Raw genomic sequence first — 25,937 nt, forward strand, 5'->3', positions numbered from 1 at the left:
CCCTAGTATTGAAGCATATGGATAAGATTAAATAATTTGTGCAAATATTCATGTATATGTTGAATATATTCAAAGAAGATACATAGCCCTCAACTGACCTAAAAAAATAAATGTTTGCTAACATGTTACATGTTGTTTATGTGGCTAAAGATATTTGCTAAGGGGACCTTGCAAGAAATGATTGCTAAAGCAAGCAAGATTGAGTTAGAGATGATAGGTTGTAAGGAGATATGCTTGAAATTAGATACATATAGAAATGGATTTGGCATGAATAGGGCGCTACCTAAATGCAAAGAAAGAAATAATGCATTCCCTTAACTGGGATATCTCCAATCGATGATCAAAAAGTTGGCTATTGAATTAATTGATATTAAGAGGAGCACATGTGAATGTAGATATAACCTAGGCCTTATAGTCCCCTCATTGGGAGACAAAATTTAGCTCCATAAGCTATTGAACCACCTCTTACCAGTCTAAATTTAGATTCAACAATTTTGCTATGGACAATTTTTTCATTATTGTTAGGAGAATAACTTTTAGGAGACTTTCCCTTAATGGTAAGAAGCCATGAATTTGGTAGGAAATAGATTAAAAAATGATTACTTCCCTAAAGAAACATCCATGCCTTCCCATGAATAAAATGTTTTGGATATTTACAAATGATGACCAGATTGAATAATTTGAGGTAATGTTTGGAGGTATTTTTTTGAGAATCAATATATGAGAGAAAAAGATTGAAGTACCCACCACAGGGAGATATATTTTATGAATTAATGGACCTACCCCTATCTTTAAACCCAAAAAATTCTAGGCCTATAGTCGCAAGAATCACTCCCTTGCATGTTATCAATTCCCTGGGGCATCACACCTATCACTTGATGAAGGAACCTATCCCCCTAATAAACATGCTTCACCCATCAAATATTATGTGTTATAGATGACATAAATAAGACAAATAAAATATTCTAGTGATGGAGGTTTACAAGATGAATCCTTAGTAGTGAAAGATGATGATTAGAGAATTATATGACAACTAATTCAACTACTCTTGGAAGATCTTAGTGATAGATATCTAGCAGTATGACTGTTAATATTAGGTATGTTCTATGCTAGAGCAATTTATAAAATTTTCATAGTTAGCAATCACATCAGCATTACGATAAACTGCAGATAGAACATAAATATAAAACGCAGAAGACAAGCCAATGCAAGAGGACACAAGATATGGCGCGAGCCAGGGACAAACCCCACAATGTGTGGGGAAACCCTTTGATCAAATCTTCTTTTATCTTCAAAGTTCAGCAGAGAAGGAGAGAGAGAGAGTACATTTACAACAGAAGTCAATACTTTGACTTATCTAGATCTAGCATAGATCATTTCATATCATGATGAAATCAGTTGAAGACATTCTGCTTCAACTGATTCTCAAGGTGACTCCTTCACCTATCATCGTGCTGCATCTCGTCCATTTGCTACACCTTACTGTGTAGCACCATCATGCTGCCCATGATCATCATGCTGCTCATGCTCTCATACATCACTGTGCTGCCCATGATATTCATCATGCTGCTCATGCTCTCATACATCACTGTGCTGCCCATGATCTTCATTATGTTGCTCATGATTACTTCGCCCACAGTGTCACATTTTTCATCATCATTCATCACAGCTTCATTGAGATCTTGACCTTGCTATGAATGTAATTATGCCCAGACTTCCAGCGCTGAGATTGAGGTTGTCCTTATTGCTGCACCATTATTTCATCATCATTGAGACCCTCACTGTTGCTTCCTTATCAACATGCCCATCATCATGCTGTTGGGATCATCATCCTTGCAGCACCTTAGAGATAATCATTTATTGCCAAGACTAATACAAAGACTAATACAAAGATATCACATGGATCTTCTTCACCATTAGTATGCTGATACTGTGGCAGAGTTTAGGAAGTATGCAGAGGTTGTGATACTATTCCTTCTCATCAATCTGAGACTGTGATAATCATTGATATCCTTTGATAAGAAATTAGGGTAGCATCTAATATTTAGCTGAGACTGTAACTAATATCTTATTGCACCGAGGTCAATTGTGGTTATGTCGAGACTGTGTTACGGTACTCTTCGTACTCCTATAGGATTTGCGATGTCATCACAATTATGACGAGAACATGTTACAACTGCAATATAACGTGACTGAGATTGTTGACCTTGAAACAAAGTAACATATGGACGGAGCACCGAGATCATAATTGCGTGGATCCTATTATACTCGACGAGGAATAACGCTATGACTCGAGGCTCTGAGTTGCCGAGATTGTTCTTGCTCCTGTAGGGTTCCAGAGATCTCTCTAAGAGAAAATGATCATGATTTCTGTTAGGAGGTACACCACCGAGGAGGAGGGGATTATCATCCTTCCTTACTGCGATCATAACCGCATCTAACGAGGCCTTCTGAGATCTTATACCCAACCGAGATCTCCTGCCTGCACCTCGCATCCATTTGCAGCTCAAAGAAAATGCGAGTTCTATTTCTCTGTGTAAACATGTCTCCTTGACTGCGTGAAAGGACTGTGTTTAGGCTTCTACAGGCATCGTATTAAGGCTCCTCTTTGACAGCGTATAAGGGCCTCTTGGACAGCGTATTATCCTCATTGTTAGCCACTGTATATGTAATGAACTGTAGCTCATATATATCGTCCTTACATTATAACATATTTATGCCCAGCGTATATTCATTTGCCGGCGACCTTCATTACAGCGTTGAATCCACTGCGGCTACCCTTCATGTATTGCTAGTGGATTCATGACTGCGTTATGAATTCCATTCCTTACTGTGGCTAGGGTTTGACAACGTTAGGATTACAACATCATTTGAGCCTCCATCTTTGAGCGTATATGAGCTTCTTCATGACTACGTGTTAGGATGGCTCCCTGTCTCAAGCTTGTGTTGTAGATGCATTTAGGAAGCCTTCTTGACTTGCGTAGATGACGGTTGCTGATTGACCTGCAGTTAGGGTGTGGCTAGATCAACCCTTAGGACAGCGTAATCTCCTCTAGATCTCTCTGTCCACAAAACCCAAACAAGTGGAGAAGAGAGATCGCATGAAGAGTGTCACAAATGACTTCAAGTCCTCTTCTATTTATACTAAAACGTAGAGGTTGAATAGACACGTCGGCTGGGCTTCTAGAGCCTACATAAGAGCTGGTCGGCTTGATAATAATTACATAAACAAAATAAATTCATATCTCCATAAATACTTATCGGAATCGGATGATCTTTGGATCAATCCTACACCTCTCGACGAGAGGGATCCAATAAAATTATCAGCTGCCATAAATAAGCTGACCCACATGGATTTTTTCCCTAGTTGCCAATTTAACACACAGGGAATAAATCCAAATTCCCATTCTTGATTACGATTGAAACCTTTAACTATTTTGAATGTTCACAATTTCTTGGTTGACTTTAGGGCCTTAAACAATGTTGTGCCCTATTTCATATGCAAAAAGACTGGGTTACTCTTGTCAAGAGTTTAGTCATAATTATTTAGCTAGATTAGATTGAATTTAAATTAATAGGAGAGTTAAAATATGTCATCATTATGTTGGTTACTAATCCCCAACCAGATTGTCAACATTGTAGTGGTAGACATCCTCAGAGCCTATGGTATGTTACTAAGTAGGGACTAGTCTACAAAGTTAGAAGGGTATTTTTCATTTGACCAAACTCACCTTTGGCTCCCATGGAAGGCGTTGCCTTATAAGATCAAGGTAATGGGCGAGAAATATATGAAACATATCATTACCCAACTTGAAGTTCTAAATAACTATCTTCTACATAGCTTCTAACATAGGGCGACTATATAGTGGATTCATTTTTTGTGAAATACAAAGCTCAACCATCCGCTATCCATAAAATTTAATCAGTGTTCTGAACTCACTCGTACATAGTGTAACATTAATAGAGATCAATCTCAATTCCACACTCTAGAAAATATCTCATCCAACACTGATTCCATGATCTCAACCACCTTGCCATTCCCAAACTCTAGATATGGACCCTTTTCTTCAAAAATCTAAATCTAACGAGGGAGCAAGTGTGGGATGCACACATGATATCATCCACACACACACATATTCAAATTTTGTGGGAATACAAAATCTTTATTTAGAAATAGGAAGGATTACAATTATTAGATGTCTTTTGGTTAGCAAGATCCTTAAATGAGGCAAGTAGAGACTATACAACCATTTGATTTTCATACTGGCCAAACACAAGATAATAGAATTTACGCTCAAGATCCTCCTCCTCTGTTGTGATGATCTAAATGAGGAGTAATCATCCTTATTTGTAGAAGTTCGTAGGTGGTGGCAAAAGCCTTTGGAAATCCTATTTAAGATTCCTAACTTAATACTTTTAATAGTAGTGGACAGGGTATAAGACAAAATATCTGATATTATCTCTTCCCTTAAGTGTTCAAAGTGACATGTGGGGAATTTTCAGTACCATAAAGGTATATTCTAAATTATACACACTGAATTTTTACTTTTTTCGAATAACCCACAAAACTGACAATACAAAGTGGAGTGTATGGTGAAGGTAGATTCTCACATATACATGGTGGAATTTTACTTTTCTGAACAACCCTTGGAACTAAAATTACAAAGTGGAGTGTATGTTCACCCATAAAATCAGGTATTTACATGATATTATTGTACAAAAAAATATTTGTAAAATTTACAAGGTGGTCCATCATGTTTCCTCACTTTATGAAGATGATGATGAAGTGAAGCAATTCATAAGGATAATTGAGATTATCAATCTAGTAGGGTGTGAACATGTTGAAAGCATGGAAGAATTTTGACAAATACATACTAGGAACTAATTCATCCACCGGTACACATAGTTCTCCGAAGAAAGAGCTACAAATATTGTAATGAGGATATCCTAGAGGTTCTTCATGTATTATTTCAAATTCATAAAAATTACTTGGCTATAGATAAAATGACGAGCATCACTGAGTAGAGATTAATGCACGTGACTAGAGCTTCCATGTGACTATAGGTTAATGCTGCACCTTTTTGTAGCTCTGATTAAAAACCTAGCAATGGAACTCCTGGCTGGGCACTCACTCACTGACTTACTATCGGAAGACTACTTACTTATTAGCAATGATTTATGTCAACCAACAGAAAGTAGAGGGGAGCTAACCACCCAGGCACTAGCAATGAATCTTGGTGGCAGAGAGAAAAGATTTGAAAGGATAGATTTCATTACATAGAAAATCCAGTTTATTTCCATGATGAGCGGATGACTGTACTGTAATGTGGGGATGGGGAATTGAACTGAATGCATGGATGCAAACTGTAGAAAGAGTACTGGGGATCGAACTGAATGCAGACTCATATTGTTCCATGTGTTGTTACATCTATTGAGTGTCTGAACATAAAGGGGTATTCCTCTGATGAGTTCCATTTGGCTATGGAAATAGGCTGAAGTAGGCCTTTGAAGGGTGCAAGGGCATACCTATCAGATGTATTAGCAGAGTCGATCATCATTCAAGTGGACTACAGACTATCTAGTGTCTCTCAAGGTGGCACAAAACACTTCATTCTAAACCAAATTGGTAGGAATCATTCTATGTGAACAAGGATGGCATGGCGGTATACAAGATACACCTAGTTGAAGAAAGAGAATAAAATGACTGGTTTGTAAATAGAACTTGAATAAGTCTAATGGATATAGTTTGGAATGCACATTCCCACCTCAGGGCACATTGTTCTATCTATATATTGTAAAGGCTATGTCTATAGAGGGGTTGGTTGGTTAGCTAGCTCAGGATTGGAATGGTTGTAACACTAAGTTGTTGAGCTACACATAAGATAATGTAATGTTATTTTCCCTTTTGGATAATGATTTACTGTTGTACTAATGTATTGGATAATTCTAGAGATGAATGGAATACAACACCCCTTTCTAATATTTATATATGTCATGTTATATGGTGATGATGCTATGTATTGTTGTTGCTTAACTATTCTGCAGGATAATGGGTACTTGGGTAACTGATCTGTTGCACCCTGGCATTGGTTGTGGGATGCGTTGTCTATTGTTCTTTGTTGTTTAATATATTGAGGGGTGAATGCTATAGGGATATGAGTTGCATACATTAGTTATTATGAGTAAGGTGAGATCTTTCATAGTAGTCATGCTTGAGAGCACTATGTAATCCTTTAAGTCTTGGCAGCGATTTGGGTGAGACCTTCCCCTTTAGGAGGATTGAATATGCCAGTGCCTAGAATACAAAATAGACCGCCTTTCTTGGACACTGATGTAGACCATGGTTTGAAATTGAGTCAACTAACTAAATTTATTTGAAATTGTAACCATGATTCTAACTTGGATGCTTCTTCTATGGCTCAATGTAGAAGGTCTACAAACTATGGACCTGTAAGAGAAATTATTGACTAGTCTCAAGGACAATACTTATTAATAAAGATATGAAACTAGGGGCTCCATAGATTATATGGACTTGTGATTTCTCCATAAGACATAAATGCTCTAATGCATTTATATTTTTGACATACCTAAACAATGTACAGTAGTCTACATAACCATTATAGGGGTCAAAGAAAAAAATATAACGGGTATATGGATTATGAATATGGATAAAGACGAATAAAATTGACCTATAATATGGACCTCTTATTCTTATGTTTACCTTATAAGTAAGATTTTATGTAAGACTAGATGAGGAAGACTCCATAAATATTGGACTAGACATGACCAACACAAACAATATATACAAGAATTACAAATTAAAACCCAACGGAATTAGAAATGCATTCTTATTGTATCTTATTTGCTAGTTCTTTTAATTCTTCTTGGCCATGAAATTCTGCATGTTTGATGATTTTGTGAATATTTTACAGTTTTTCAATTGATGCCTCCACTGGATCTGATTGCTTGTTGATTATTCTAACAACAAAATCATTTTTACAGACAAGATGGATAGGATTCCCTTGTACATGGGAGGTGACTAAATCTTGATTAACAATAAATGGCATATGGCATCAGATGAATATTGTCCTAACAAAATTTCACAACTAGGGTCAAAACATTAGAGATTAACACTTGTCAAATTTCCATTTATTAAGATCAAAAAGTTTAGGGAAAAAAAATTTAATTGGCATAACCTAGCCTGAAAATACATCTGTGTAGTTTTCCAATAATAAGTTGGGATTGCATTAAATTTGACACAACTATTCATTGCACAATATCTATATGTGCATCTAAATAATATTGCTTATACCCCTTAAGCTTAATGTCAATAGTAATGATCAATATTTCATCAAAGTCTTTGATATATGATAGATTATGTTGAATCTCTTCTATGTACACAAATTAATCATTTTTGACTTATGTCCACTCAACTTTTAGCTTCTTGATATTATTTAGATCATTTTTAATAGACATAACTAAATCAATAATAGTCTTATGTTTTCCCTTTGTATTAAATTCTATTTGTTGTATTTGTACTTCTAGCCATTCTTCTATTGGCTACCATTAATTTCGAAGAGTAGAAGTTTTGACAATCAGAGTATACCTTGATTGGGATTCATCAATACGTTTACTAGATCTTGTAGGCCATGATAAGGAATATGAGCCCATATCTTTTTCATTAGGTGCACTATAATCGTCGAAGAGAAAAATATCTGGGTGTTGGGGAAACTTGAAGATGTTGTAGTCAAGAAATGGAGTCCTTTAGACCATAAATATTAGTGAACATATGTCAATCAAATAAGAAAGATAATTATGTGCTTGAACTACTATATGCAAGTGAAGAGTAGACAAATTTATGTACAAATCACTCTTTGATTAGAATTAGAACCACATGAGGGAGAAGAATATGTAACAAAGAGATATTTGCCTTCAGAACTATAATGGGAGACATTATCCCATTCTGCAGGCTCATATGCATTGGTGAACAAGTCTACCAACTTTTGTTGATGTTTTCTTTTGTTTTTTTGAGGACAAGTATTAGCTCAATGGCCTTTATTTTTATAGTTATAACATACATAAAATTTGGAAGGAGTTTTCTGCCTTTTAAATAATGTCTTCTACTTTGCTAGGCCTTTAGAAAATTTGCTTTATTTCTCAAAGGAAAACTTTTTCTTAGTATATTTAAAATCTTTGCAAGAACAATTTTTACCTATACATTTGGAAAACTGATTTTACTTATTATCCTTGTTGTTGCAACCAAAATGATATTTTCTACATAAATGTCAAAAATATCTAAATAAAATCCAATATTCTTTTTGACATTCTTTTGAAATTTTCTTCTTAAACATTGTTTCTGAAGGGAAAGAACTATCTTATCTTGTAATCCTTCCAGGGATAAGTCTTCTATATCAATTTTTTGTCTTTCCATGTTTTCTATAATAAGATTTGGGATCTTTCCTGGAATTGCAACAAGATAGTGGTGTAAACAAGCAACATTATTAGGGTTAGGAGTCTTATGTAACAATTTTTGCATTGTATAATAAAACTCAAAAAGTTTCTTTATGTTACACAACCTTTGGCTCATGAATAATTCTACATAATGATTAGTGGGAGGAGGTAGAGAACCATAAAATTCCCTAATTATAGCATTAGAAAGCTCTTCAATTGACTTCTTAAACTTGATAATACCAATTTTATCTCTAGGACATAATCAATTCCACCATATACATACATTACCTGTAAAACCCCATGAAATTCTTAAAGCTAATTCCTGCGAGGATATTCGATTTTTAAAGTGGGATTTTTGTGTTAATGCTAAAGCATTAAGACATTGAACACTCATGAGTATCTCATCCTTGGATCTGCAATTTAGCTTTATTATTGAGGTAAGATCTATATTATCTTTGTTCCATGCTAGATAATTATATGTATTTGAAGGAACATAAGGGACCTTCTTATTGGAACCATATTTGACATTGCACCATTTTCCCGATGCAAACTTAAATGGAATTCTAGATTTATCTTGTTCATAGGCCCCAGTAATTACAATCCAAATTTCAAAGATGGTGCTTTGGTTGCAGACTTGAAATTACTTCATTATAGAAAACCATTAGAAGGTCCATCAGAATTAGTGAAGCTACATAATTATTCTAATATAAGTCTTTATGTATAGCTCAAAACATAAATGATATTGCTCAAGTTGTGGTTGGTCCAAAAGATCATTTAGCCTCATTGCATTCTACAATTGATACTCTTAGAGATGCATATAAGTAGTAGAAGGATGAAATTGAGATATCAATATTAAGTTATCATTATTACAAAATTATCAGATTTGAAGAAAGCATTGACTCATTCTCTTGAAACTTCTTCTCCTCTAGATTACGACGAATTTGAAGAACAAACTTTTGATTTGAAATATCAATCTAATTCTAAAAGTCTACTTCTTAAGAGATTTTGTCGACAACAGGAGAATCTTACAAAAGTTTCACAAGCAGTAGAATTGGCAAAATAAAAGTTATCTTTGCTCAAATATAGAATACCCCATGTAAATATGGTAGAGGCTGTCGAAGAAGAAGGTGAACCTTCTAATAAAGGATAAAGAATGGGTTCATCTCACATAGGATTGAATTTGAATGTACCAACAATACTAATGAATACGAAGATCTGATCTAAGGACTTAGGAAATGGATATATTTGGGAACCCAAATTCTCAAAATGTTTGATGAGTCAAAAATCATCATGCACCAAATCTGGAACAAAATCTCACTGCAATTCCCAACATATTAGGGATTACCCACAAGAGGCTATGAGTCTTATCAATGATTTATTGGCTTTCAATATTAATGCCATGGCCCATAAACAAAACCAAGAAGTTGACTCACTATCTAAAGTGACATCAAGACTTCCACCATTAGAATACTTTGAAAAATTTAGGTTCACCATAGATTTAATATTCATACCTTCAATCCTGAATAACATCACTAACTAAAGGGTCTTGGATGATGACTCCTAGGTCATTCGATTCCTAACTATTAAAGATTCTTTGAAGACTTTATAATTAAAGATGAGATACATGATTCCGAATTGAATGAGGATCCAAACCCCTCAACCAATGCTATGCCCCAAAAGATTACATTCCTAGAACAACTCTTCAATTTGCATTTAACAAGTTTCGAAAACCTGGTAATTCCAAGACTCATTGTTTCATCCCGAATTATCAACAATTCAATAGAGGAACTCCCAAGAATCCTAGGAATGTAATTCTTGGAATGAATTGTAGCAAGTTTGAAACACAAGCATTCCAACAACTATTTAATAAATACCAAGATATGTGTACCTATACTTACAACAAGGTTAAGACTTATGACACTTAGATCATTCAACATGTCATTCCTTTGAATCTAGGCTCTTTGAGTCTTTCTAGTAGAAGCCCAGGAAAATACATCTTTCTTTACAAATCTAATTCCAAAAAGAGATAAAAAAATGTTAGATGCCATGATCATTTTCTAGGTTAGATACTCTGCATGGGAGGCTAATTTTGTACTTGTTTAGAAAAATTATGGAGAAATTAGCATGAACTTGAACCTAGCATCAAAAAAGGACAGTTACCCAATTCCTTCAATGGAACAAATCCTCCAAACCTTTTTGGTTAAAAAATGTTTTCCCTATTAGACAAATTTTCAAGGTACAACCAAGTGCTAGCTGTCAAGACTCAAAATGACATTCCACATCAAATGGGAAACATTCATGTATACAAGGATTCCATTCAAGATGATAAATGTGGGGGTGAATTTTCAGAGAGCCATGGATGTGGCCTTTAGGGGATTATTAAACAAGAGTGTAGTCATATATTTTGACAATGTAACAAATTTATCCAAGAATAAAGCTGATCATACCCTTCATCTAACTTATATATTTCATAAGTATAACATATCCAAGAACCCTTGGAAGAACATCTTTGGTGTCTCAGATGGTAAGCTATTAGGTTATATAATCTCTAAGGAATGAATGTACAATGACTCAGATAAAATCCTAACCATTCAATAATTGACATATCCTCATAAATAAGAAAGCCATGTAGTCTTTATTTCTCAAGATAAAATTTGTAAGGAGATTTGTAAGCTGTTTCACTGAAATCATCCATCCTATGCAAAACATCATAAAGGAACATGCCATATTCAAATGGGGCCAGCTTAAAAAGCAAGCATTCAACCAAATAAAGGATGCCATTTCCAACATAGCCATACTAAGAAGCCCTAAGTGAGATGTCGATTATATATTGTATACCTTTACATTCAACGTGACATGACATAAAAAGAGGAAGAGGGACATGGATACTGGAATCGAAATTGTTGATGAGTACAAATTTGCAAGGTACTGAGTTGAGTTACCCACCCATCAATAACATAGTTTTCACGGTCATTAAGGATTTGAATCATTTCTAGTTGTATACCCTTAGGAGTCATACCAAAATTGTAATTCCCTCGCCTTGTAGTTAAAACTCTATTTACACTATAAGAATTAGGAGAGCGGCATGGAAATTGGATGTCCATCATGCAAGCGTATGACATTGAGTTCATACCAACCAGTATTTTTAGTGGGAAAGGCTTGTGACTGAATCTAAAGATAATGATCCTTTGGATGAACTCGGGTAGGTAGTGGGAAAATAAAATAGCAATGTTTGTCAAGGATTAAATCTGATTTGTGAGGACGTGTTCTGAGGCTGAGGCTAACCCGAGCTTTATTGTTGCGATTTGTTATTCGTTGGATCTGGGTTCAAACCATGACGAGAGAAGTCTATCCCTGGCCCAAGCTCTGTATCAATGAGAACATTATTGTTATCATTAAATTATTGGCAGAGGTTCTATTCAGGTAGCATAAACATTTGATAAATTCGGAGCAGTTAATATGATACAATCAGAGGTCAAACAACAAACGATATATATATAATCGAAAAGTTTGCGGAATGACTATAACAACGGAGGCGAAGTTGAGACAACGGCCATATATGACAATGACATGCAACTATTGACTGACTATACATATTTGAATCTGGCATAATATAATACAAACAGCGAAGGCATTTTGGTTGGCCGAAGGTTGACTGATGAAGTTTATATGAGAATCCACTGTTTTAGCAAGGTCGAAGGCGAAATTTGATGGATGACCACCATTTTGCAAATTTTTGGCAAGTGGATTCAGACACGTATCAAACTTGTCAACGTACATCTCAGCAGAACGTCGAGCTTGGTTGCCAATATATATAATGTTATTGTGTGGATGGGTCACGACATATACATGCCATAAGCAAAAAAAACACACATATATATGTAACAATGAGCTTGCTATTACGTAGACATATATACTGACTAGTGGTGGCAGCAGTGTGTGCTTCTCTATATATATAACAATGAGCTTGCTATTACGTAGAAATATATACTGACTAGTAGTGGCAGCAGTGTGTGCTCCTCTCTATATATATAACAATGAACTTGCTATTACGTAGACATATATACTGACCAGCAGTGGCAGCAGTGTGTGCCTCTCTCTATATATAGTAGATGCATTACAATTTAAACAAATTGTATGGATGATAATGCAATGGTGTTGAATTAAAGCCAAGAATCTCAGGTTTTAGGTTCAAGCATCTCAAAAAAAAATTAAAATTTGGAAAAATTAAAATTTGGAAAGTTATTTTATTAAGTTCAAGCACCCCGAAAGAATGACAATTAAGAAAGTTTATTGAGAGAGGTTTTTGGCTAAAATTACATTATCCCGTTACACTTTTAATATAATTAAATAAAGATAATATTAAATTAACTAACTAATTAAAAACAATTATATTCTTTCTCAATAATTCTTCACTGACTTGAGTTTTTTTCCAAATTTCTACATATTCAATTATTAGAAAATATTATAAGTTTTTATTTATTTATATAGTTTTAAAAATAAAAAAGGTCCATTAATAGATTATTGATTCATATTCTTGGTAGTTAAATACAATAAATTACTTTTATTCAAATATGGTAATAAATATAACATAACTAATTTATAAATTAATTAATTGATTTTTCCTTGTCCCTATCTCTTGGTCTAGTGTAGTGACCCAGTGAAATATAGCTGTTTCCTAGTCAATTATATTCGTTTCCTAGTCAAATATATGTTAGGATATTCCGACACATAGGAAATAGTTAAGTATATCTTGGTCTAGTGTAGATTTAGGTAAAGTGTGTTTCTGTACTATGTACTTTTGTAACTTACAATCTGATGGTCACGATATGTAGTGATCTGACAGTTCATTCTCTCCTCAGTATTACTGACACTTGATCCGTGGTTTAACACTCGATTTGTCCATGATCTCTATTTAAAGAGTATGGAGGGTCATTTGCAGGGTAACCGTTCATGAGATAAGCTTATGTAAATTTTCATTAGTTTATTAATAAATTGCCTGAAGTGGCCGTGTTGGCTCAAGCCGTGGACTGTTTCCCTCTTTGAGGGTTTTAACCACGTCAACAATACTGGTGTATTGGTCTGTGATTTGTTTATGAGCGGTGTCCTTTGGTGTTCTGTCTGAGGAACTTACCCTATAAATTTATACATGGTATCAGAGCTATTTGAGGGCCGCATCTATTGATGATCCAAATCTAAAGCCAGTAGAACTGCATCTGACTATCGTTTCCTAGATCTACTGTTACTGACTGCTTTCGGGCCGAGATGACTGCTCTATTGTGTTAGGAGCATCTGTTCCAGTGAGGAACCCCTTTTGTTGATGCGAAAAGGTTTCCGGTAGCCGTAGCTACGTCATTTTTAAGATCTGGAGGTATATAGTGTTTATTTGGAGTTTTTAGTTATTTTCTCTCTGTTTATTTCGGTTTATTTAGCTCTTTGTTTTTTTTATTACCGGATCTATACCTTTCATTTCTACGTATGCTCTTTGCCCCGCGACTTCTTGCGATCTGGGAAAATTAGAAACAGTAAGGAAGGATTTTTCTCATGCGTATGGTCTTTTCCACTGCGTCCTAGTGTGTTTTCGGAAAATCAGAAGCATTGAGGAAAATATTTAGTTTCCGGCTAAAGCTAACTTCAAGCTGTAAGGCTTGTTTTTTTGTATGTTCGTGTTGGGTTTTGTGTTTTTTGTTTTGTAGGCAAAAAATAGCTTTCTCAAGTAAGCACGCACCCCAAAGCTTCGATGACTACCAAAAAAAAAAATCTTTTCAAAAAATTACTAACTTTTTAATTCTATCTCACTTGGTCCAAAGCTACTTTATGAGAATAGAGGTCTTGAGTTCAAGTCTTTCTTTTTGTTGAGCTAATTAGATTAATTTTGGAAAGGGGGCAGATTTTTTTTTAAATATAACATTATCATTCATTTTCCACACATTCCCACACTTCATCGACATCTTCAACAACTTTTCTTCAAAAAACCATAACTTCTTCATTTTGAATCCGTTTTCAGAGCCATTTTTTTTTAATCAACCTAATTTTTCGAGATCTTTCCATTGGAACACTTATTTTTAGCATCTATAACTTCAGTTTTTGTTAAAATGGAAATTCCATGCCAAGTTATTCTTGACAACACCAACTACTTCCAATGGTGGTCCTACATTGTGGATTTACTTAGAAGTAAAGGTCTTTATAGAATAGCCTTAGGCCAAGAAACCAAACCGAAATATGAAGATAAGGCAACGAAATGGGAAAATAGGCAAGATCAAGCACGTGGGTTGATAGGGATGTCTGTTTCTCTAGACCTTAGATTCCGTATCGCAGAACTTGATACTCCTAATGAAGTAATGAAACAGATCACTAAAGTTTTTGGAATTAAAAATGAACTTAAAGCCCATCAACTCTAAAATGAGTTGCTTACATTGGACCCCAATAATTTTTCTTCTATTGAAGATTTTTTGTCCAAGTTCAAGACCCTTAGACTTCTCTTGGAAGGTGTTAAGGTTAGGAAAGAAGATGATAACCTTATCTATTCCATTCTTACTAAGTTGGGACCAACCTACTCTGTTTTTGTTTCCACATTCTATTCTATAAGAGAAGCCTTCATTTCTCAAGGACAATACTACAAGTCCCCTTCCTTTGATTCCTTTTATGATTCTTTAATAAGAGAACAATAAAAACTCTTACATCTTGGTCTTCTTAATCTTGGAAACTCTTCTAAGAAAGCCTTAGCTGCCCAGCAGCAGCCAAATTCAAAGAATCCTAAGAGGTCGTATCCTAAAAATAATGGTCCTATAACAAGGGTCCTAAGCCATTTCAGTCTCAAAATGAAAAATCATTTCAATAAAATGGTAAGGCAAATAAAAACAAAGGGAAGAAGATTGATAGGCATTGCCACTTTTGTAATAGAGATGGCCACTTAGAATCCAAATGATTTAAAAATATGGAAGCCTTGGAAGCAACAATGAAGAAGCATAACATCCATTTGGAGCACTCAACAACTTCAACTTCATATTCAGGAATAACACTTTCTACATGTGGTTGTCAAGCATCTCGGTCTGGATATGCACTAAATGTATCTTCTTCTTCTCTCTCATGAGGGGCTCATTGATTCTGGAGCTTCTTATCACATGACCAAAAACAAAGCCTTGTTTTCTTCTTTAAATGATTGTAACACCAAAAATATATATATTGGTGATGATAGATCTCTTAGTATTGTACGGACTGGAACTGTTCATATAGACAATGGTTAATTCAATGATGTATTATGTGTTCCAACCTTATCCTGCAACCTTCTATCTGTATATCAGATAACTCATTCAGGCGAAGGTAAAATCGTTGAATTTTCACCCACGATGTTGTAATTAAGGACCTAATAGATCCTAAACAGATTTTAGCTACTGGAATTGCTGATGATTCTACAAGGCTGTATAAGTTTAACAAATTTGAGTCATCAAATCTTCCCTCGGTATTTGTTGCTAATAATGATGAAGTGAGAAAACTTTGGCATGAGCGATTTGGTCACTTAAACTATCGCTCCCTTTAGAATCTATGTAAAGAAAATATGGTGACAGGTCTTCCAATGGTATCTTGCAGAGATGGTGTTTGTTCCGGATGTGTACTCGGAAAACATCATCGGGATAGTTTCGAAAAGCGTGCCTCTTGGCATGCATCAACCCCTTTACAGCTTGTGCATAGTGATTTATGTGGTCCACTTCTAGTTGTTTCATTCTCTGGCTACAAGTATTTCTTAACTTTCATTGATGATTTCTCTAGACGCAATTGGGTATACTTCTTAAAACTCAAGAGTGAAGTATTTAACATGTTCTTGGCCTTTAAGGCCTTTGTTGAAAAACAACCTGGACATCAAATTCTTAAGCTAAGATCTGACAATGGCGGAGAATATGTTAACAACAAATTCATCAACTTTTGCATTGAGAATGGAATTCAAATGCAACATACTGTTCCATATACTCCACAACAAAATGGTGTAGCTGAAAGGAAGAATCTCACCTTAAAGGAAATGACCAGTTGTATGCTTCAATCTAAAGGACTTAGTCTTAATTTTTGGGCAGAAGCAATTAACTGTGCAAATTACATAATAAATTCTGCTCTTACTAATGTTTTAAAGAATATCACTCTAGAAGAAGCATGGAGCTCAATTAAACCAAATGTAAGTCACTTTCGTGTTTTTGGAAGTGAATCATGGGCCCATATTCCAGATGAGAAACATAAAGCTTTAGAACCTAAGAGTGAAAATGTATTTTTGTTGGATATCTTGAAGATTTCAAAGGATACAAACTTATTCCACTTAAGTCCAAAAATGTTATCATTAGAATAGATGTCAAGTTTGCTGAAAATATATCGGCCTACGAGCCTAGTTCGGCGTATGTGCCACCTCTCTCTATCCCTTCTACTTCTGAAATTATTTCTTCTTCAGATGATGATAGCAAGGATGACAATCCTCCCCCACCTTCTCAGGATCCTCCTTCAGCTCCTCAGCTTCCAAAATGGGTCCGTGCTACTCGGGATGTAGCAAGTGCTCTTGCTGGTGATCCTACAGATCAATGACGTACACGTTCTTAGTTTGATAGAGCCTCTTCTTTACTAGCTCAAGCTTCAGCTAATTACGATCCTAACACCTTTGCAGAAGCTTTAGGCCATCTAGATTGGGACGCAGCTATGAATGAAGAATATCATTCATTATTGGAAAATGATACATGGGATCTTGTTCCCCTTCCAAAGGGACGAAAACTTGTTAGATGCAAATGGGTTTACAGAACCAAGTATGGAACAGATGCAAAACTTGATAAACATAAAGCTCGTCTTGTTGCTAAGGGTTTTTCACAAGTTGAAGGCATTGACTATACTAAAACCTTCTCCTTTGTTGCGAAAATGAACTCTATCCGCCTTGTTCTTTTCCTTGTTGCCTCTTTCAAATGGGAAGTCCATCAGATGGATGTTAAATCTGCCTTCTTGCATGGGGAATTGCATGAAGAAATCTATATGGAACAACCTACTGGCTTTATACAAATAGACTCTAGCCTTGTATGTCAGCTTAAGAAATACCTTTATGGTCTCAAGCAAGCCCGTCAGGCTTGGTATGCCAAAATGGATAGCTTTCTTTTAGAAACTGGATTTTCTAGGTGTCATTCTGACACTACTATCTACACCAAGAAAGTGGGAAGGTCCCTTATCATTATTGTTCTTTATGTTGATGATCTTATCCTTGCTGGTAGTGATCCCAACCTTATAAACCATGTGAAGTCTAGCCTTAAAAAGAAGTTTGAAATGACAGACTTAGGACACTTGCATTATTTTCTTGGTCTTCAAGTCTTGCAATCCAAGGAAGGTATTTCCCTTTCCTAGTCCAAGTATGCATGTGATATTCTACGCCATTTTCACATGGAAGACTATAAGCCAACACCTTCTCCCTTTTAGTCTGGAGCTAAACTTTCAGTCACTTGCACTTCCCCTGAAGATGATGCTACCTTATACTGTCAACTTGTAGGAAAACTTTTGTATATGACCCATACTCATCCTGACCTTTCCTTTGCGGTTGGCTTTATTGCTTGGTTGATGTAAAACGCACATGAAAGTAATTGGAAATCAACTAAAAGAATACTTCATTATGTTCGAGGTATAGTTCAATTTAGGATTCATTGCATGCAGAAGCATCTCCTCTATTAGTTGATTTCACTGATTTTGATTGGGCTGGTGACCCTGAATATCAGAAGTCTACTGCAGGTTATGTGTTCACTCTTGTTTTAGGACCTATTACATGGGCTTGCAAGAAACAAAGTGCCATTTCTCTTTCTTCAGCAGAAGCAGAGTATCGTGGTGCCGTAGAAGCTAGTAAGGAAGCACTGTGGTTTCGTCAGATCCTGTCAGAGTTTGGCTTTCATCAGCAACATCCGACTACACTTTAGTGTGATAATCAAAGTGCCATTCAACTATGCAAAGATCCAGTCCAACATCAATGCAACAAACACATTGAACTGCACATGAAATTCATTAGAAAGCTCATTCACGACCATGTTCTTGAAGTGCAATTTTGTTCAACAAATGATCAAGTTGCAAACATCTTTACAAAGGCTCTCACAGAGGCGAAGTTTACTAAACTTCGATTTATGGTTGGAGTTCAGGAAGTTGTCACTAAGGGGGATAGGCTCTAATGCCTCCTTCCTTCTCCTATTGTGTCATATTTGTACATCCTTCAATCCTATCCCAAGTTGTTCTTAAGGGGGGATGCTAGGATATTCCGAGACATAGGAAATAAATTAATTAAAATACATATACATATTTAATTTTAATTAATAAATTAATTAAAATACATATACATATTTAATTTTAATTAATAAATAAACATGGATATGTATTTTAATTTTAATTAATAAATTAATTAGAATTAAAATAATCTTAATTAATAAATTAATTAGAATTAAAATAATATTAATTAATAAATTAATTAGAAATAAAATAATTAAAATAATAATTCATCACACATAATAACTAAAGGGTTAATTAATAAATAAACATGGACATGTATTTTAATTTTAATTAATAAATTAATTAAAATTAAAATAATTTGAATTAACTAAAGGATTAATTAACATAACTAGAGTAGGGATATGTATTTTAATTTTAATTTATAAATTAATTAAAATTAAAATAATTAAAATAATAATTCATTAGAATAGAGCAACGCATCCTAAGACAAATTAAAAAATTAAAACATAAACAAATAGGATCATAACAATTAAAATTAATAATTAATTAAAATAATAAAATAAATATAAGCATAACCCATATATATATGTATTTTAATTTTAATTATAAACTAATTAAAATACATATACATATTTAATTTTAATTAATAAATAAACATGAATATGTATTTTAATTTGAATTAATACATTAATTAAAATAAAAATAATTAAAAGAAATAATTAATTAAAAATAAATATAATTAAATTACTTAAAGTAAATATAATTAAAATAGATAGAATAAAACATGAAATAATTAGTACTAATAAAATTAAGATAATGAAATATCACAATAATACAATTAAATAGAACAATTAAAAATAATTTAAATATCTGTTGGCTAAGCATCTCATGCATCTCTATATATTTGACAAATAAGACCAGTCTTTAAATTAATTCTTTCACATCCTGAAGATGCACCACCGTTGCTGGTTTGAAACGTCGATCTAAAAAGAAATTAATTGCGATGGATCCGGAAGAAAATCTACAACATAGGAAATAGTTAAGTATAACTTGGTCTAGTGTAGAGTTAGGTAGAGTGTGTTTCTTTACTATGTACTTTTGTAACTTACAATCTGACGGTCACGATATGTAGTGATCCGACTGTTCATTCTCTCCTCGGTATTACCAACACTTGATCTGTGGTTTAACACCCGATTAGTCCATGGTCTCTATTTAAAGAGCATGGAGGGTCATTTGTAGGGTAACCGTTCATGAGAGAAGCTTATGTAAATTTTCATTCTTTTATTAATAAATTGCCTGAAGTGGCTGCGTTGGCTCAGGGCGTTGGCTCAACCATTGAATGTTTCCCTCTTTGAGGGTTTTAACCACGTCAACAATACTAGTGTATTGATCTGTGATCTGTTTGTGAGCGGTGTCCTTTGGTGTTCTGTCTGAGGAACTTACCCTATAAATTCCTACAATATAGTCGTTGTATGATATGCTCCCTCTATTTAACATGCATCCATGATCTAGTTCTTCAACTTGTCGTGATGATGAACCACACTTGTTGGTTCGAAACATGTTGACAAATGAATGATGATGTGATTTTCGCTGAAAACCCCTCTCAATAAACTTGATATGGATCACAGAAGCCTAAATTGAACAATTTGGAAAGTTATTTTATTTTTGCTTATTTGGTTAATTTTGTGAGATGAATAACGAGGTTGTGGCATAAAAGTGGCAATTTGTAAAAGGGTATTTTAAAATGGGCAATTTGTAGAACACTTAATTTACTATAGGGTTATGAATGGTTTTGAAGCATCACAACCAAGGCTTCGTAGTGAACATTCTTAAAAACATGAGAAGTCTTGAAGTTGTGCTTTGATGATTAGATTCTTTATTATAAGTTGTAAAATCTGGTTGCAATGGTTTTGGAAATAAGGCAAGAACATTTGCTGAACTAGTATTGACAATAGTGACAATCGTGAGAATTATAACAATATTGTGACAATGTTATGACAAGAGTAGAGACAATACATCAGTGTTATTCACAGTAGTAACTGAGCAACGTATTCAATGTGATCCATATTGTTTTTCAATATTTTATCATTAGGTTGGTAGGGTGATGTACAAAGAAAACCAAAGAATTCTCCAGGTTGGAGCTTGAGAACATATTTAATATTTAGGGTGGTAGGGTGGTGCAAAGTGGAGATTGTAGTCTCCTTCAGGTTGGAGCCTGAGAACACTTCAAGGTGGTATGGTGGTGTTAGGACAAGTTGGAGCTTGCAGGGTGTTGGAACATCATTCAGTTAGAGTTGATAAAACCAGGGTGTTGGAGCATTTTTTTAGTTGGAGCTGATAAACTAGGGTGCTGGAGCATCCTTTTAGTTGGAGCTAGTAAACCAAGGGGTTGGAGCCTCCTTCCAGTTGAAGTTGGTAAACCAGGGTGTTGGCACATCCTTTTAGTTGGAGTTGAAAAATCAAGGGGTTGGAGCCTCCTTCTAGTTGTTGTTTTTTATTCTAGGCTAAGACTAAACTAAGTACCCACGGGGAATTGAACCAGTGACCTATCGCAAGGAGTGCCTTAACAGCGCACCCATTCACCGTCAATCCAAAGCCCCGTGGGCTCCTTCTAGTTGTTGTTGGATAATATTGGGAGCTGAGATTTCTTGTTGATGTAATCTTAAAGATTCATATAGAAATTGTTTGATGGTTTTTCTCCTGGAAATGTTTCCACCTAAAAAAACTCTCGTGCACTATCTTTGATGTTATGCATTGTCGAATAATTTTGTTAATTGTTTAATGTCAACATTTTATAACTAATATTGTTAAAAAATGCCCAATATTGATTCACACCCTCTATTAGTCTTGGTGAATATTCCAACACATGTTTGGATATGAGGTTGCCTGTGACAACCCTCTTTTCTTTCCTTGCCAATTTTCCTTCCAATCTTTTCTTGGTGTGTCCATATAGAGGTAGTTTCCAAGGTCTTTGGTGTGCCCAACATGTCCATGGTTTTCCTTGCCAATGGGCCATAATGTTTCAAAAATTACTCTTCTATCCATTAATCATTACCTCCTATCCATCCATGTTGAGCCATGATCACCAAGTTGATCATGCAATAGAGGTGCTTGAAGCCATTCAAGCTAGGGCCTTTCAATCAACTTCTTGGGTCAAGGCTCTATTATTTTCTTGATTGTTCACTTATTTTTTTGATCTGTAATTCACTTGGTAGCAAACCACCTTGTCAAATTTATTTCCAAGGAGGGGAGTTCTTTGAGTTGCCCAGGTTAGAGATGGGTAAGAAGGGATGCATGGAAATTGGAGAGATTTAATGATGGTTATAGAGTCCTCAATGATGACAACTTTGCACCAGTGAGAATACTCAAAGTCTAATTACTTAGTAGGTAACGATGAATTATACCTTGTTATTAGTATATGATTAGCTCTCCACAAGAACCTTAGCTTCATTTGTTGTTCAAGATGGTAGATGAACAACCACCCCTACCCTTGCCACCCTAGACAATTAATGCATTTATGTAATGGTTGTGAATGTTGATAGTTATTTTTATAATATCTTTTCCATGATACTTAAGTTTATGATATACCCTTTTTTGCTAGAGAAAAAATCACATTTATTTATTTATTTTAGAGCATAATTAAAAACAAATTCTTCAATTACACTTGACATAGTACATCTAAGAAGGATTCTAAAATCCTATGAGTAGCCTATTTATGGTTGTTAACATCTCCACATTCTTTGAATATGTTCATGAAAAAAACACACAACTATATTTTTCTAATTTTTTTACAACAATGTATCAAAATATATGTCATCTATGACAAAGCACTATTACAGGACATAATCAAATTAATAGACCGTTTGTTACTACATCAATAGGTTATAAATTTGTTTTAACTTCAAACTGATATACAAAATCTATGGATTTAAATATGTAAATCAAAGTGTCCCTTTGGAGATCATCTTGAAACTTAAGGAGTATAGGTTCTTCAGGTAACAACTAATTTTTTTTCCTTTGATAAGGATTTTGCATCATGGTTCAACTCCTCGAAGATATGTAGTATTGTAAGTGTAGAAAAAAGGACCAACACTTATTCATATGTGGTTGATCTGTAAACTATCATGGATATTCCATTTGAACAATTTATCACAATAGATCTGATGAAAATACTAAAATTGTTACTACGAAGGTTCATTTTCTTTAGATCTTAAATTCCTAAATTTTTTTTTTTTGCTTAAATGCTAAAATAGCTGAAATGTGAAAAATAGATAATATAAAAATACATAGATACACACCATCCACAAATAAACACCATATTTTACTCGAGGAAACCATTGATGGAGAAATCCCATCTAGAAGGTGGGGTCACTTTGTTGTCTTTTCTCTAGCATACAAATATGTAGATACAAAGAAAGAGGCGCTCCTTACGAAATTATTCGAGACTTGTGGCTTATTAGGTTGCTATAGAATGTTCTCCCTGATTCTTTTCTCTAACTTCCCACTCCAAGTTTCTTTTCTCAACTATGGAACAAATATAATAAAATAGAATGGAATCCCTTTTCCTCCTAGGCACTTGGTATTTAACATTACTCAACATCCTTTTAAGGGTAAAGTTTTGACCTCAATTAGAGTTATGGTTTTGGACCTTCTAGAATATTCTTGAAATTACAGATGTGGCTTCCCCATATGTAATGTCCCTTCCTAAATTATTTTGGAACAAGATTTATTTCTACATTTTGGGGGCCAATTTTGGTGAACACGGGGCCCATTTGATTTTTGATAGAAGACTTGGGAGTTAGAGGCAATTTAATGTTATTTTATTTTGTTTTTTTAATGATATGTGGGGACCACCCACATAAGAAATACACACTCCCTAAGCCAATGATTCGAAATGCATGAGAGGGAAGAAAAGGTGGGAAGAAAGACTCCACAAAAGTTATAAAAGGAAGACAACACACTTCATTTGGCATTCTTGGCTTATCGAATTTGATTTTGTTGCTTGAGTTGTTTAGTTGGTCACTTCTTGTTTAAAAAGAGTTTGCCAAGAGGATAACTCACCCTTTCTTGCGAGGACTTCGAGTGCCACCCTAGAGAGGTTAATCCATTATCATCCAAAGGATATTTGTAGAGATATTTCCAGCATTTGTATTCAATTCGCCCCAACAATGCGTATTTCTGGAGGACGCAGTAGTGGATCTAGTGTGGCCATTGCAACATTCTTTCGAAGGGCTATCTCTGGGAGAAATTAGGAGAAGAAGGCTCAATAGATTTGTTGGCTATTAGGTGATTTTGAGGGCTGGAAGTGACAATAATATTTAGGAGTCATTTTGTGGACTCTGTGGCTAGCGCAAAAGAGAGAAAATAGGCATACATGGGAGATAGAGTTTTAGCCATTAGGGCTATTGCTTACTGGGAGAAATAAGGGAAGTATTGGTGGAGTTGATTTATGCATTTCAAGAGTGTCTAGGGAGGATTTTGCTGGTGGTTTGACAGACAACGTGCTTCAACAACTATTGGAAAGCGTAGGGATTTTGGGGGTCGATTTTGGAAGGTGAAAACTAGGCCAAAATATTTCTAGTTTTTTCTAGGTTTTTGGTAAGGACATCAAATCTGATTTTGCAGATTTTTTTGAGCACCGAAGGTGGGGTTTTCAGCCATATCTTTGTAGCAGATAATGCATAATTGCTCGGCGTAGGGCCATTTGGGGGTCGATTTTGGAAGGTCAAACTAGGCCAAACCATTTTTGGGTTTTTCTCGGTTTTGTCAAAGACCTCAAATATATTTTTGTAGAATTTTCTGAGCACTGGAGGTGGGGGTTTCAACCATATCTTTGGAGCAGACAATGTAGAATTGCTAGGGATTGCACAATGCAGCGGTTGTTCAATTGATTGTAGGTTCGAGTAGTCATTGCTTCACCTGGGCTTTGATTCGCTCACCTTTGGGGAAAGCCCCAATGCATTCCTTCCATATTTTGTACTATTGCATCAGTGTATAATAAAATGACTCAACTGCTTCCATATTTCTAATTGTTATGGGCGTGTTCTAATTGTTTTTAAATTTCTGTAGTGAAGAAATTTCATTTTCTTGCATATCGTTGTTTTTCCTATTTTGGAACATTACAATGGCATCATAGCATGATCTTGGCCTAGCTGTGGGTAACCAATAAGATCATGGAAGATTCGGGTATGTAGGCATAATAACGGGTGAAACTATAGACAAACCCATGACTCAAGAGAAATTCAATGTGCAGAAATTTTGGGGTGGTATCCATTGGGACAATGAGAGGTTGGCCTAGTTGAGGAGGGTGACAGACCAAACCCATCCTCATTCTTACAACAAAGACACTAGAGGTACACAAACCATGGGGGTGTAACCATCTACCGCATGTAGGGTAAATCGATAGACTCGGGATACCAGATCTCCTTGAAAGGAGCATAAAGGACATGAACAGTTAGAGGGTGAGACTAGGACGCACTTCTACTGGTGGAGACTTGGATTTAGATATGAGGAGTCTGAGGAGGATATTGAGCATGAGGCAGAGGACACATGGGAGTGTGAGGAGCATATTGATATACCCAGTGTGACACATGAGCCACCATTGTTGGAGGCCTCTTTGATAGCACTAATTTACACCTTGGGGGAGAAAGTAGAGCATACACCCATAGGGTCGTCCATTGACGAGGTGCTAGGAGACACATACATGTCCACCATTGAGGAGGTGACATCCGTTGTTGAGGTATCCATTGATGAGTTGTCCAAGGTCGTGACCAATTTTTTAGGTGATAACATCACATGATAGGATGATGAGGTGCCAAGAGACATCACCACCCTTGATGAGGAGCCGATAGGTACAGAGGCACCCAAATCTATGACATAGTTGCGGGATGAAAATCACCTACAACGACATGGGGAGCACATAGAGGGGTGTGAGCTAGTCATGGAGGGGTAGTTTGTGACTCATGTTGAGCCCATGGTGGAGGAGGACGAGAAATATTCTTTGGGGCCAACCACTGACTTAGAGAAGATAGATGCACAAACCGTCAATAGAGTTGCAATACTTCGAGATAGTAGCTCTCTCTGGGCTTATATAGGTGGGGCCTGAAACTTTGCTAGACTACCTTTGCACCACAGAGAGACATGCAGAGACTCCCCAACAAAATTTATGTGTTGACCAGGATGGTGAGTTGAGGTGACATGAGTTGCAAAGGGTGCAACACTCACACGATGGAGGGTTTGTTCTATGTGATGGAGTTTGTGCA

Source organism: Pinus tabuliformis, chromosome 3_2 (assembly GCF_031772625.1).
Source record: "Pinus tabuliformis cultivar Carrire ecotype Pingquan chromosome 3_2, CPIR1, whole genome shotgun sequence".
Lineage (NCBI taxonomy): Eukaryota > Viridiplantae > Streptophyta > Pinopsida > Pinales > Pinaceae > Pinus > Pinus tabuliformis.